The sequence below is a fragment of the Boleophthalmus pectinirostris genome, unplaced genomic scaffold, assembly GCF_026225935.1.
Source record: "Boleophthalmus pectinirostris isolate CB_2022bp ecotype Guang Dong unplaced genomic scaffold, ASM2622593v1 HiC_scaffold_7, whole genome shotgun sequence".
NCBI lineage: Eukaryota > Metazoa > Chordata > Actinopteri > Gobiiformes > Gobiidae > Boleophthalmus > Boleophthalmus pectinirostris.
The window spans coordinates 7,221,855-7,236,970 of NW_026571473.1; the positions used below are offsets into that span (position 1 = coordinate 7,221,855).

General features: G+C 38.1%; 1 protein-coding gene across 7 annotated transcripts in view; it reads right to left on the reverse strand.

The window, feature by feature from the left end:
* The window catches only part of csnk1g2b (casein kinase 1, gamma 2b), a 36,798-nt gene extending 21,913 nt beyond the window's left edge, over positions 1–14,885 (reverse strand). For all 7 annotated transcript variants that reach the window (XM_020933344.2, XM_020933345.2, XM_020933340.2 and 4 more), the window contains exon 1: positions 14,819–14,885. The gene's annotated coding sequence lies outside the window, so the exon portion shown is untranslated. The remainder of the gene's footprint in view (positions 1–14,818) is intronic.
* Positions 14,886–15,116: the final 231 nt, after the last annotated feature.

The window sequence follows — 15,116 nt, forward strand, 5'->3', positions numbered from 1 at the left end:
TGACTATTTGACAAACAAAAACATAAGAAAACACCTTTATTTGGTTGAAATTATGTTTTGGAGTATCGGAAAAAAAATTTTCTTACATGTAAATAACTTTTGGACAGAATTCTCCCCAGTGTGCTGTCTTCAGTGGAACTCTCTAAAATTGAACTCTCTATTTCCTGTATTGTTCAACATATTTTTCAACTTTGCAAACAGTTTTTTGATTGGCGTAAAACTATAATTAATATTTACAACAGCCAAAAAACAACCAAATAACGTAAAATGAGAGAATCGTTTAAATCTGTCAGCCGCACTTTTCAGTTTGTCATCTCTGAAAACCTTTACTGTGTGTGTTGGCCTTGGCAGCTCTTTAAACTGACTTCACCTTTCCTCCACAGAGCTGACACACCCACCAGCAGCAGCAGCGGAGCCAGTGACCTATGAAGAATGAGGAAGGCTCAAAGAGGCTTTATCCAGTCTATTTTCTGTATGTAGGTAAAGGAGGTGTGGCCAAACGCTCAAGTCACCCATCCAAATGAGAAGGGACAGTATTGTTGTCATAATTAGAGCTCTGCTTCCACTCTAAAGGCAAAAAGGAATTAAAGAAGCAAAATAAATCCTTTGTTGTCATTACAACAACTGATTGTACAGTCAGTGTAGAAAGTGAGAATGACAGGTATATAATCATTTTCTGTTTTTGACTTCTGTTTTTTGACTTATTTTGGTAGGATAACATCTGTAGTAAATAAAGTTAGTGAGTTTTGTGAGGAAAAGTTTAGATTAGAGGGAGTTCTAAAAACACTTGGGAAACACAGAATTGAATCTAAAAGGTTGGCACAATTTACACATAAGGAACACATATTTCCAACTATTTAAACCTTAATTCACCCAAATAAAGATGTTTTCATATACTATTATTTGTCAAATAATAATTTTTATATAAATATGAGATAAGTTTTGGCCCAGTGTGGTTGCTAGGTAACAGTTCCCAGTTGATGTCATGATTTCCAGGAAGTAAAATTTTAAAAATTGTGGCAACTGGGAATTTTTTTGGTTTTGTTAGTAATTTATTGATATAATGACCTTATCTTTATCAGCTCATGTTCATAAATCCTGAAATAGATAAATAAATAGATTTGAACAAATGCCTTTTGAAGTGTAAACGTAGATGATTTCTTTGCTTTGGGTTCATAGTCTTGTTTGGGATGATGTTAAGAATACTTTGTTTTTGCCTACTTTTACTTTTGTTATTGATTTTTTTTGTTAGTAACCATTACTTTTGTGTATTTAATCCATTAATCTGCGACCCGACCCTGGATAAGCGGAAGAAAATGGATGGATGGATCTTCGTTTAGTAAAATGAGTAGTTGAACCTGTCATAGGCACTTCTCTGGAAGTGTGAGTCAATACTAGTGAATCACCGATACTGATACCTGAAGAAATTCGTGCCATTTTTTACATATACCAGTGTTGTTATTGGAACAGCCCTCAATCTGGGCCAACAAAAGCAGCCAACCGTTTCTTGGATCCACACAATCCTGGAAGCGATACTTGATCCAGTGAATTCTCTAAATGTCCGACTACACCAGTGTTGTATTATAAGGCTTTATTTATATCTCAGTGGACTGCACCCTTCACCAGAAGCAGCAGATATCTAAAATGCTGACATGATGTGTAAGCAGCCTTTACACTGAACAAGGACTCAGGTGACCATTCCCGTTCTACCTCTCCTGATTTCGAAGAAGACGAAGAGCGCATGACTCACAGATGGTTGGAGCTCTATTGTAAATATCAGCGTGTATAAAAAGCTGTGTGTGTGTGTGTGTCTGTGTTTTGTGTGTGTGTGTGTTTTTGCTGGTGTGGCCTTGGTGACAGATGAGACTGGGACAGGAGATCACATCGAGTCTGACTCATCAAAGCTGGACTCAAATCTAGAGGGCATTCAGAGCACAGTCATCACCGGATACAGCACCCAGAGGCAGTCTGCTGCTGCTCGGAAGGAGGAGGAGGAGAGGAGGAGGAGGAAGAAGAGACAGGATGAGTGAAGACGAGTGAGGAAGAGGAGGAGGAGGTGAGGGAGAGGCGGAGATAAGAGAGAAGGAGGAAGGAGCGGGGAGCAGAAGGAGGACGAGAGAGTAGGAGGGAATGAGGAGGAGGAGAGGGGACAGACAAGACGGAGAGACGATGAAAGAGGAGGAAGGAGAAGGATTAGCAGGGGGAGGAGACAGTAGCAGGGGGAGGAGACAGGAGAAAGGGGAGGAGGTGAGGGAAAGGAGGAGGAGAGAGGTGGAAGAGGAAGGAGAAAGAGGAGGTAGTGGTGAGGGAGCAGGGAGAGGTGAGGGAGAGGAGGAGGAAGAGGAAAAGACAGAGGAGATACGACTGTAGCTACTAAGGATGTCATGATTTATAGAATTTTTATGGACCAAGGAGAATGCATGGAGTGACCTCAGTTTTTGAGTTATCTCCCACTACATCAGTGCAGCCCCTCAGTACTACACTCAAGACAGTAAAACAACACTCAAGTATAATAAAGAAATAAATATATCTTTTGAATATTTATAGGACAACTGTGTAATAAAATTACAAATGTGCTTCTATTATTTCATCGTTAGTTGAAAGTTTAATACGTCTTGCCGTTTTATCATGAACGTCAAAATAGGGCTGTGCAATTAATCACATTCTAATTGGATTTTAATCACCCTGAGATATATTACTTCAAATAGTCAATGATAAACATGAGACTTTGAGAGCGCCACAGTCAATCCTCGGTAAACAGAGAGTTATGGCTTTGGAGGAATAAACTGCCACGTTTACATGAGAGCTTTAATTCCGAATAAAAATGATTTAATTCTGAATAAAAATTTATTCTGCTTTCAAAGGACCATGTAAACACTTAATTCCTAATGAAACTGATTATTCAAATTAAACTTAATTCCAAAGTAAGTGGGTGGTTTATTTCGATTTTAAAGCTGAATTAATTTATTCATCGATCATGTAAATGTTTATTCTTCTTAAAAATAATTCTGGTCGTTCAGCACATGCTCGTTGGGTCGCCCTTCTGACGTGATCCAAACGATCCAGCTCCACCAGTCCTGGCTTCAGACTTTCATCCACCTCTCTTTGGATTTGTGAGCAGGATGCAGGAGTGGGCTGAGGTAGAGCAGCCGTTGACTCAGTTTGTCTTCTTCCTCCCTTCTCGGACACTCTTCCCTTCTCCTCCTCAGCTGACAGACGTAAAGTGTGATGAGAATTCTCCAGCTGCTGCTTCATTATCATCGGAACGACTGCGGAAAAAGTTTGTGTCCGTGGCGTAACGATAAACTGAGATGACAGAAAAGCCGATAGCAGCTGAAGTGTGTGTTTTCTTCCACAAGAAATACGTTCGTGTCTCTGTCCAATCAGAACCCTTCCCCACTCCCAGACATTGAGCAGACTTAAATAAAGGTGATTTAATGTGTTTTCCATGTAAACCTCAATTCAGAATTATTATGTCCATGTAAACTCGAAGGAGAATATTTTAATTCCAAACTATTTAATTCTGAACAATTAATTCAGAATTAAAAAAACATCATGTAACGTGGCAATGGTGAAATAAATGTATTCTTTGTATTTAATTTCACAGATTAAAATGATTTCTACTTTGTGCTCAAAGGTCACCTGCTTTTTTCTATAGATATATTTATCTTTTATTCATTTATAAGTAGTTTTATATCTTGAAAAAAAAAAAAAAAAAAAACAGGAATTCTGACTCCACAGATGTGACCTGTAACTTGGTCTGGTTTGGTCTCCAAGAAGATAAGAAGGTTTAATGCCATACTGTGAAACATTCCAGCCAAAGCAATAATCTCACGTAGAAAAGCATTTGACTAACCCTCCACCAGAAAAGTTACACAATGCACCTTTAAAATGAAAATATGTCTTTTTTTTTACCATTATCACCAAGGCCTCACAACTAGCGTGATGTCAAATCCCTCTTCAAATCCCCTTTACACTTTACATAATGCCAGCGAAAACGTCATTGTAGCTTTAAATGACATTTCCAAACCGTATTCCACTTGGCTTTTGAATTTTTACAGAGAGATCCTTAGCTCTGCTCCGACCCCTGCGTCCTGACAGAGACAATACAGAGACAATGCACGCCTTTGTGTCCACAGGCAGCTCTTCTCACAGGCTCCAACTGAGGACAATGCAGAACAATGCCAAAGGAGAGGGCCACAGTGGAGAGGGCTCAGAGCTGGAGGAGGCAGGAATAGACAGAGCCGCGACTATTAAAGATTTAGATTATAGAGCAGGGCTTCCATTAGGGGCAGAGCTCTCGAGATATTCACACGAGGTTGAAATGTGATCAGCATTCAGGCTTGAAAAGACCAAAGCACATCGCACCACACGACCGAGAGGGCAAGAGCTGAGACTATGTGAGGCATGTAAGAAACAACACAAGAGCAAGAGGTCAGATGTTACATGGAGTTTGAGATCGTAACCCCTCCGGACCTAAGGGCAGTTTTAGTACATTTGTCATTGCCTGTTTGTTTTTGTTTTTTTCTTAACTTTGCTATTAAAACTCCCCCTTTTACCCCCTAATGAAGTGTGAGACATTCATTATTCAGTACAACCTGTTATTTCACAATCTGCATGCTGTTATTGTGTCTCATGGCTGTAATAAAAGCTACAGGACCAGAAATACAAATGAAAAAAACAAAAAAACAAAACTGAAAATAAAATTCACACTCTTTCATACAAAACACACAACAAACATGTATACACAACTTTTTGGACCTAAAAAAAAAAGCTTAATTTAGGGTCTTGGCTACAAAAGTGCAAAATATCAACTCTGTAAGTAAACAAAAAATATCCTTATTGTCTCAAAACAACAACAAAAAAAGTGCTATGGCCCCATGACTTTCGTGGTGGTCATGGAAACAGCTGGTGTCAGGTCCAGGGCACAGAGCCATATCACTTCCTGCATTTCCATGGTGTTTATTACATTTGGATTTGTACATTTGGAGTAAAATAAACCTTTCAAATAAAAGTAGCAAGGGATGCGCAATTACTCAGACCAAGATGTGTAATTTGCCATTTATTTGAGGAATGACTGAACTTAAAGTTCCATTTTCAATTGTTATGAACACAGAAGCTCAGAGCATTGACCATCTTGACTCACTACACTGTTTGGCAAAGTTTGGGCTGATCAAAATGGATGGAATGCATGTGTTGACAGAAAACAAAGGTCCTATTGGACACTTGTTCTCCCTACGTAATCATGCAGCATGTGTGTAACATAGGATAATGCCGGAAATATGCTCGGAAAGCTGCAAATCCTGCTTTTCAAGGAAAAAAGTACGTTTCTGTCTTTTATGGTTGGAGTGTTATGCACGCTTCTATAAAACGTATTCCAGGTATCGGACATGATGCCATCTGTCTGGAAGGGTTAATGAAGGACTGCAGGCAAACTAGTGTTGAAAATCAGATACTAATCAATATGAAAACTAGTATTAAATCTAGATACTCATTTCAGCAGGTATTCACAAGACAGGAATGAAGCTTTTCTTTTTTCTTTTCTAGTTTTAGAATGATGTTGAGCTGTATCAGAACAAGTATAAGAGCACATAGACTAATATATACCCAAGGACCACTATGGAACCTACTTGGACCACTGAGGGACTACACAGATATAAAACCACATGGGAATAGAAAAGAAACTATTATGATTTAATGATGAAAATCACATTCTATTGTCTAAATACAGAATCTTTTTATTATCTTTGTGGTATCAGAATCCGTATTGAGTATCAAGTAGGGGTGGGACGAGATACGTTTTCCACAAGACGAGATGAGACATGAGATTGGATCCATGAGAATGAGACAAGATGAGATTTTGACATTATTTGGGTTATAATAAATACATTGTGCAATTCAGTTTTCAATTTTAGCCTCACCATTTTTGATTTACATTATTACATATTTCTGCTGTCTTTCAAGCTCTGGTTTTTGGGACTACACGTTCTCAACAAATGTAACTCGTCAGCAAACACAAGCAAAAAATCTCACAAGATAATACTTCTCATGTGTGCACAATCTTGCCATTTTGTCTTGCGAGATGTTGTGACACGAGATCTTGTCCCATCCCTCCTATCAAGTCTTTTCCTTAGAATCGAAATCGAGTTTGAAAACTAATGCAAACTAGCTTAGAGATGGAAGATAAACAGTACAAAATCCACACCCACAAAACTTGTAAAACTTAAACTTCTAACTGATGTGTGTAATGAATTTTGCAATGATTTAAATACAGTGTAAAACAGAATGACTGATTAGAAATGATTATAACTACTACAGGTTCTCTGAAGGGACTCTCGGTGAATTAGGTGGAAAAAAGGGGAAAAACTAGTTACACAATAACTGTCAGATTACATATTGGAGCGATGATCTCGATACAACATAATAAAACACGTAACTTTCCAGGTAATACCACGGCCGAACCAGATCTATAAAAACAACGTCCTTCCTCCCACATTAAACCTTCTGTTAATGTGTCTCAGATGTGTTTTCTTATGAGTTTTTGTTTCGTGTGTTAAAAATATAAACCTGACCAGTCTGTTCTGAATGTTACGCTTAGCATACTCAATTACATAACCGTAAAATAGATCAACAAAAACAAATAAACACAAAAATAAGTTGCTAATTCACATTAGTCAAGCTGACCCACTTTTTGCTTTTAAATAACTTCTTAAAAGACACTGGTTTTCTTTGGTTTTTAACTAGTTTGAGGGTCCCTTACGTGCTTGCTTCTATGGATAATTAAACTACTTTACCGTAATTACAGATGATTTTATTAAATTAGATAACAGGTACTTTTATAGCTCAAAAATGCCTAGAAAAACAGGCATTCTGCCTTTACAAAAATAAATGAGTTGCCCATTCACATTAGACAAGCTGAGTCACTTCTTAAAACACAATTGTTTTCTTTGTTTTATTGTTCAATAATTGTTGTATGTTTTGTATTTATCACTGTACTGCACATATGTTTCTCGCTGTGTACAGTCATTTTATCAACGTTGTTCTTTTTCATAGCGCTTTTTAAATAAACTTAATTTGGAAACCCTTTGTTGTGGTCATATATTATCAGTGGTGGAACAAAACAACAAAGTAAAAGTACAGTGCATTGTGTAACTGTTCTAATGGGGGTCCGTCAAATGCTTTTCTCCAAGGAGATGTTATTACTTTGTCTGGAATGTTTCACAGTAAGGCATTAAAGAGTTCTATCTTCATGGAGATCAAACCAGACCAAGTTACAGGTCAGATCTGTGGAGAGGCGACTCCGCTCACAGTCTGAATGTCTGTTTTTCTAGATACTTCTGGGCAATAAAACCACCTGTAATTAGATAAATGTAAGATAGAGCTTTTAAAGTTATACTGTGGAACATTCCAGGCAGAGCAGTGACATATCCATCAACAAGCAGGTGACGGACAATAACCAGAAAAGTTACACAATGCACCTTTAGGTAAAATGTAGATATCTGTATTTACTTAAGTAGATTTTTAAGGTGATTCTCTTTAGTTTTACTTCACTACATTTGAGCGCAGGTATCTGTACTTTCTACTCCACCTCATTTTCGAACAGGACTGAAAAGTAAAAGGGGGCCTGCTGAAAATCTGAGGCTTTATTTCTAACATGTTCATAGTTTGAGCAAACAAAAATAAAAATCCCAAATCTTTAGTAAAAACACTACACTGAAGTTTTATTAAATCTGAAAATCTGCGTGAAATACTTATACTTTTTACTCTTGAAGTACATTTTAAACATGTACTTTAATACTTTTACTTAAGCAGAGTTTTTCATGAGATACTTGTACTTTTACTTGAGTATTTTTTGCTCCAGTATCTGTACTTTTACCTCTTCCACCATTGTATATTACCGGCCCAGACATACTGATTTCCCTGTATATGTGACAGATGAGGAGCCTGGAGTCCGTGGGCAGAGTGAGTTGAGGATACAGCAGCCCCAGTGTCCGGCTACAGATTTACAGAGTGGAGATAAGCTCCTCCACAGCTCAGAGCTCTGGGACATATTCAGGCTCGGGTCACATGACCTCAGAGCTCTGCAGAAATAGATCTAATCTTCATTGGCCCAGAGCTGGACATCAGGTGAACCTCTGCCAATGTGTCCTACTGCACAATAATAAAATAATAACACAATAATACATTTTATTTATAAAGTGCTTTTCTAAACACTTACAGAAGCTGTACAAAGAATGGGCTCTATTCACGCTTACATCACAAAACCGGAAGACGTCTGGAAACACGCGGATGACGACTTTCTTTGGGCTCTGTTGGCGATCGTAAATCTGACAAAATCTGGGAAAACTAAGAAAATGGCTCAGTTTTTTTCATCTAAATTCCATTCTTTGTTCCTTTTATAAACTGCCTATTAATTTGTGTATTATAATTTGTCTAACTTAATAAAAAAAAAAAAAAAAAGTGAAGATTAGAGTTCCATCCCCCATGGAAAGCTTTGGCAGGTTGTGAAGAAACTGCTGCTGAATCCACGGTTTTATCATGTTCATCATTATCATGTTTCCACACATCTTCCGGTAACTGAAGAGTACCTACACAATTTTTAAAAGTACATATTTTAAGTTAGGGCTGCAATATGAATCACAAATGAATCGAAATCTCAGTTTGAATCGATGTAACGGTTGCAATGTTTCACTATAATTTTCACCACAAACAACTAAATCTAATGTCTTTTTCCACTAAAAACAATTAACCATGTAGTTTAGATTTGTACAAGTGTGTTCTGAAATGTAATTCTTGTATTAGTTTGTCACTTCATATGTCAGGCTTTTTGTCTATTCCTCTCTCCTCATCCTCCTCGTCTTTAATATGTGAACTTTGAACAGAATTTAACTATAAAAACACCCATTCACAAATGTGATCACAATGCTTATCAAAAGAAAAAAAAAAAAAAAGGAACTAAACTTTTTTCCTAATCGTTCAGCTCTATAGTCACAATACTAACATTTGAAACTTGATACTAGAGCTGGGGATGTATTGTGATATGGGGATGAAATTTATAATACTGTGCTATAACTGTAAGTGCACTCCAGCTGATTTTCCTCCCAGTTGTGAGGGGAGGTAGAGACAGATCATGGCTAATTGCCTACGATAAATCCTGGACTTAAACCCTGAGTGCGGAGGCTTTGCAGAGGGTAAAAAGTTTAATAATAATAATAGAGATAAGAAGTGAGAAGGAAGTAGAATTATAACTTAAACAGCCCCAAAGTACAGATAATATAACAGCCACATTTAGGCAGTATAAAGTTGCTGATTCAACTTATATCAATGGCAAATTAATACTTAAAGGTGCACTGTGTAACTTTTTTGTTGGGGGTCTTGGCCGGCACATGGGTAACTGCTGTGCCCAAGAGAGGGGGGACGCTCTCACCAGCTTTTCGTAGGCCGCGTCCCACACTGTGATGTATCGAGTCAGAAAATCAGCATTCTATATCATAATAAAATTAAATGTGAATGTAGCGAGACCAAACGTCGGGCCTTGTTTATGTCATTTTACGGCACACAATTTTTCAGTATCACAGGGTATTCCCAGGTTTGACTACCCCAAATTTAAGACTTTTAAAGACCTTTTTAAGAGCACTTAAATGAAAATTAAAACCAACATCACTCTTCTTTCCATCTGATTTCCATATCATTGCTCTGCCTGGAATGTTCCTCAGTATGGCATTAAACAGCTCTACTTTATATTTATTCAATTACAGGTGGCTTTATAGCTCAAAAAGACATACAATACAGGCATTCTGACTATGAGCGGGGCCGCCTCTCCACAGATCTGACTTGTAACTTGGTCTGGTTTGGTCTACAAGAAGACAGAAAAGTTTAATGCCATACTGTCAAACATCCAAGACCAAACATGAACATGGACCCTCCACCAGAAAAGTTACACAACTGCACTTTTGAAAATGACATTATTAAGATAAAGTTTTTCACTGTTTTTAATGAGTAAAATAATGGAAAGTCTGGCTAATGGAGCAGCACGACTGACGCAAATTTGGTAAGAGTCTCAAATTGGGGAATCGCAGTCCCATCACTACTAATTAAGCTCAAAATAATACTTTTCAAATGTATAATTATCTGCAGTGTCCCGTGAGTTTCAAAATACATTTAGTCCATCTCGAGCTTGTCCTGGCGGTGTAGGTGAGGTGAGAGATTGGGCCTTCGTTCTGCTGACTCATTTTGTGATATAAAAATTATGCAACAAGGATTAAACCACCTGCTGACCTACATAACACAAGAGCCTGTTTAATGTCTCCAACACTACAGCCTATTATCCTCTGCCTGATTACAGTCTGTGGTAGAGAGGAGGAGGTGGACAGATACACAGAGACACACAAACTCTCTTGAATGACAGTGAGGGTGGGTAAAGTGTTACAGGGACTATTCATGTTGTGTATGAAATGTAAGGCTTGGAATCACAGGGTCCTTCATGGTTTGATACAATAACGATAGGGCTAAATATAAATTTTTTTTTGTTCCAAATTGTCAATGAAAGTTTAAAATACCATTACAGAGAATCAGCAGCCTTGTAATTATGATGACCAAAAAAAAAAAAAAAAAAAAGAACAAAAATCTATCAACTGTGGACGTAGTGAGGCCAGATAAACACCAGCCAATAGAAAACAAGGCTACCTCGTTTTTTATTGCTGTTAGGCTGTCAATCAAACTCCCTACGTTTCTAGTGTAACTGACTCGCGGCGCGCAGGGATTACGTGGTTTATGCAGCGATTCTTAGAGGCTTTTTCAAACTGTAGCTTCCTCGCAATTCGCACAAAGTTTGTTGCGATGGCGGATGAGAATCCAACGACCCGGTTCGCCACAAAGGAAAGTTGGTTTGTAAGGTCGCTGAAAGAAGAAGAGAAGGGGAAAAGGAGTGAAGCGAAACTGAGGTGATTCTTGGAGATTCCTTCCAGCGATGGTGCGACTGAAGCAGACGAAGGGTCTAAAATCTGACACGTCGGTCGCTGAATTATTTCTAGACAGGTCACTTCAACAGTAATTCTGAATGCGTGATTTCTAGAGTAAGGAGGCGGGAGAAGGTGTTTCTACTGAGGGAGGTGGTGTCACGCATGCACAACATTTGAAAAAGGACTGTCGCTGGATTTCTCTTTCCTTAAAAAAATCCTCTATACAACCTTTAAGAAGTTGCCGATAAGACACATACCACAATACATGGCAACGGTCTTAATTTGTCATCATTCTGAAACCCATAGACTGAAGTAAAAGAAGAGTAGGTAGGGACACATAGATCAAATATTGGTATCGGATATCAGCGCCGATTAGGGGTGTGCAAAAATATCGCGGGCTGCTGTATCAATATATCACCAAGAGTATTTTTTTATATATTTTACCAAATTATTTTGTTACAGCGCTACAGTTTTGTTGCTTGTTCAGAGGAAGGAAACTTGTTTATGCGACACATTTGACATTTTCACTGTTTTGAGGATTAAAATGTTTGTGTTTCATATTCACTTTGCACAAGAAGTGGTTTAATAAAGACTTTTAGTATCACAGCCATGACTTAGCCTTTATTTTTTATTGAACCATATCTAATCGATTTGCAATACACTGCACTGAATCAAAAGTGCACTGTATTGAGGTATGCATCATATCGGCAACTTCTAAATGATACCCAGCCCTAACACCGATATTGAAAAATTTGCTGGAAACTGGAAATCGTCTTCCAAATAATGATTCCGTCGATATCCTGGTTGTTCCCATAAATTGAAGTAATAAGACTATTTACTGGTTGTATTCAACTCTGAAATTCTCATAAATATTTATACAAAGTTGTTTACATAACACTTTTGGATCAGTTCTGTTTTATTTTATTTTGGGAAATTACCTATAAATATTATTGTTAGTTTCTGCTCTAGTATTGGTTGATATCGGGTATTGGTAGTTTTCAGATTCTAAAATGTTGTGATGTCATACTGGCAGATGGGGGGCAAGGGCCATTTTTTTCCTTTTGATTACACTGTACTTGTACTTGTACGTTGTTATAAAATATCTAAAAGGTAAACTCACAAATGTTGAACTTGTTATTTTGAATTAGTGACTAAACTCTAGAACTCACTGGAACATAATTTTGCATATTAAGTAAGGGTGTACAAAAATACTGAAATATTGATATATCGTATCGTTTAATTTGATGATACAGTATCGATATTGTGGGCTGCTGTATTGATATATCGTCAAGAGTATTTTTTATGGATATTTTACTGAATAATTTTGTGTAAGAGGTACAGTTGTGTTGACATTTTCACCATTTTGAAGAGTAAAATGGGTGTTTTTCCATATTAACTATGCACAAACTTAGTGGACTTGCCATGATTGAGCCTTTGTTTTTCACTGAACCGTATCGAATTGATCTGAAATATATCGTGTCGAATCGTATTGAATCAAAAGTGCACTGTATCGAAAAATGTATCGTATACTGTCCTATGTATCGAGGTATGTACCGTATCGGCAACTTCTTAATGATACTCAGGCCTTTTTAACCATTTTTATTTTGTCTGCCCCCCATCTGTATTAATGATTGTTGTGATGTCATCTGAAACCCAGCAATTGGCAGATACTTAAAGATATAGTATAGTAGTGGTAATAAAGTAGGTATCTGAACTGAAAAAGTTGTATTGGTACATCCCTTAAGGAGAGCAATTTTCTTTTCTTTTCTTATTTTTTTACTAAAGAAACCTTGAATTGAAAGTTCACTTGGTTATTTATTATTACAAGAAACAACAGGATTTTCTAATGGCACCAAATAAATTCTCCAGAGCCTGAACACTGAACAACAAGCTCCAAAAACAAGATAGTGATTTCAGCAGGAGGAAAAATGAGCTGCTTCACAGACCCTCGACAAAAGCAGAGGTGTTCCCAGTGTAATTCCTCTAAATCCTGACCTGAGGCGCCTGAGCTGTGAGCAGACAATGAGCAGAGGGTCAGGCCGGGATTCTTGGCTGTGTTCACTGACAGCCATAGAGTAGTGCTGTGGTTAAAGGGAGGAGTTTACAGCAGTCTCCATAATGGCCTTGTGCATGTGGAGAGGCGGCTAAAAATAGTGGAGGACTGCCCTATTGGCCCACCGCCTTATCACAGCACAGGGACATTTCTGTGCAAAGGGAGCCAAGGGGACGCACGTGGAGCTAAATAAGAACTCAACACACAACACGGGAGTTTGACTAAGAGACTCGAAACCCTGTCAAATACATATGCCAGAATATTCAATCAAAATATACAGGGAAATCAGCTCTGGCTTTGTTCAAACGTGATACTGTTCTGGCAAAATGCAGGTAAATTTCTGGGTCAGACTGTTTGTGTGAACGGGCTTAAAAGAATAACTGAAAACACTAAACACTAGAAATGACAAAATATATTCAAATTAAAATAGCTGTAAGTCAGTAACAAAAAAGTGATCATATTTGGCATTACAATGGTCCCTCATTTATCTCTGGGGTTACGTTCTAAAAATAAACCGCGAAATAGTCATCTTTATATTTTACAATTATTATATCTGTTTTAAGGCTGTAAAACCCCTCACCACACACGTTAAACTCTTTTCTCAGACAGGACAGTTAACCCTTTTTGCACCCTTCTTAAAACTTATTGTTGCTGTCGTCCTTTTGTTATTTTCCTCCTTCTTTATGTAACGAACCAATTCATTTATTTCGTAATGGAGCCCTACAGCGCAGAGTCATGCACGGGTCAGTTTTTGGAGACTCGCACCCGCGCAGTACAGTACCCGCCCGTTAACCTGAGATTATATCAAACTTTTGAGCTGCCTATGCCACAGACTGAACCAAGACTAAACCAGGACTACCCCAGGACTAACCTAAGACTGATTCCAGGACTGAAGAGGAGGACTAAACCAGGACTGAACTAGGACTAAAACAAGAATAAACCAGGACTAAACTAGGATTAAAACAGGAATAAACCAGGACTGAACTAGGACTAAAACAGGAATAAACCAGGACTAAACCAGAACTCACTGTCGGGACCGGCTCGGAGGTGACCGCAGGAGAAAGGACCAGATCAGCTCTGCACCTCACGTCGCCTGATTGCACTTTGCGGACACCCTGGTCGGGGTTCTCTCTCTTAAGTCCAAGATTAGACCTGGTTTAGATCTGGTTTAGACCTGGTTTATTCCTGACCCACCCGTGTGTAATTACTACCCGCCCGCATACTTGCCCGTAATCAGGACGCAAGGGGAGGGACACAATGCGCTTTCATACACTGTAAAAAAAAAGCATGCAAAATTGCCCCCCAAAAAAATCAACAAAACAGTGAGACCGCGAAAGGTGAACCGCGATGTAGTGAAGGACGATTGTAATATTTGTGTTCTCACATTTTCAGATTCTCCTCAGTGCATCAGATTTGTCATTTTAAAGAGTAAAAACAGAAAAAGAAGAGCAATTACCCTAAAAACATGGCTGTATATTTACAATAAAAAGCTAACAAATTATTTTATATTCCAGATAAATACATTTTGTTTTGAAAAGTTAATTTGTGAACTTCAACCTCAACTTCCACTTCAGCTTCTTCAACTTCTACTTCAACTTAAAAATATAGTGAGTCTTGCAATCGATTTTAAAGGCTAAAAGTCAATGCAAATATTGGTTAACAGCCAAAGCAGCAGGTCAAATCATGACTCCGCCCCGGAAAAGAGGAAGAAGATTGATGGTGTTGACTCAAATATTCCATTCAGATAATCCCTACAATAAACTGTAAGAGTAAATATAGGGCCTAGCGATAAGTAGTGTCTTACCCGAGTTTCCCAGCTGTTTGTAAAATCTATATTCCAAATGGAGCTGCGGTGCCCTCGACTTTATAGGTTCCTGAAAGAGAAAAACAAGATTAACATTAGAAAAATATACTTCTATTACAGTCATTTGATGCAAGATCCATGTTTAGTTAATGACTACTAATACTACTAATACTACTGCTACGAGAAAACTAAATATTAACTTTATCATCTATAAGCCAAAGGTTCCCAAACTTTCCAGGCCAGGAACCTCAAAATAACCATGCAACCAGGCCGGGCCTCCCACTGCCAAATGACATAG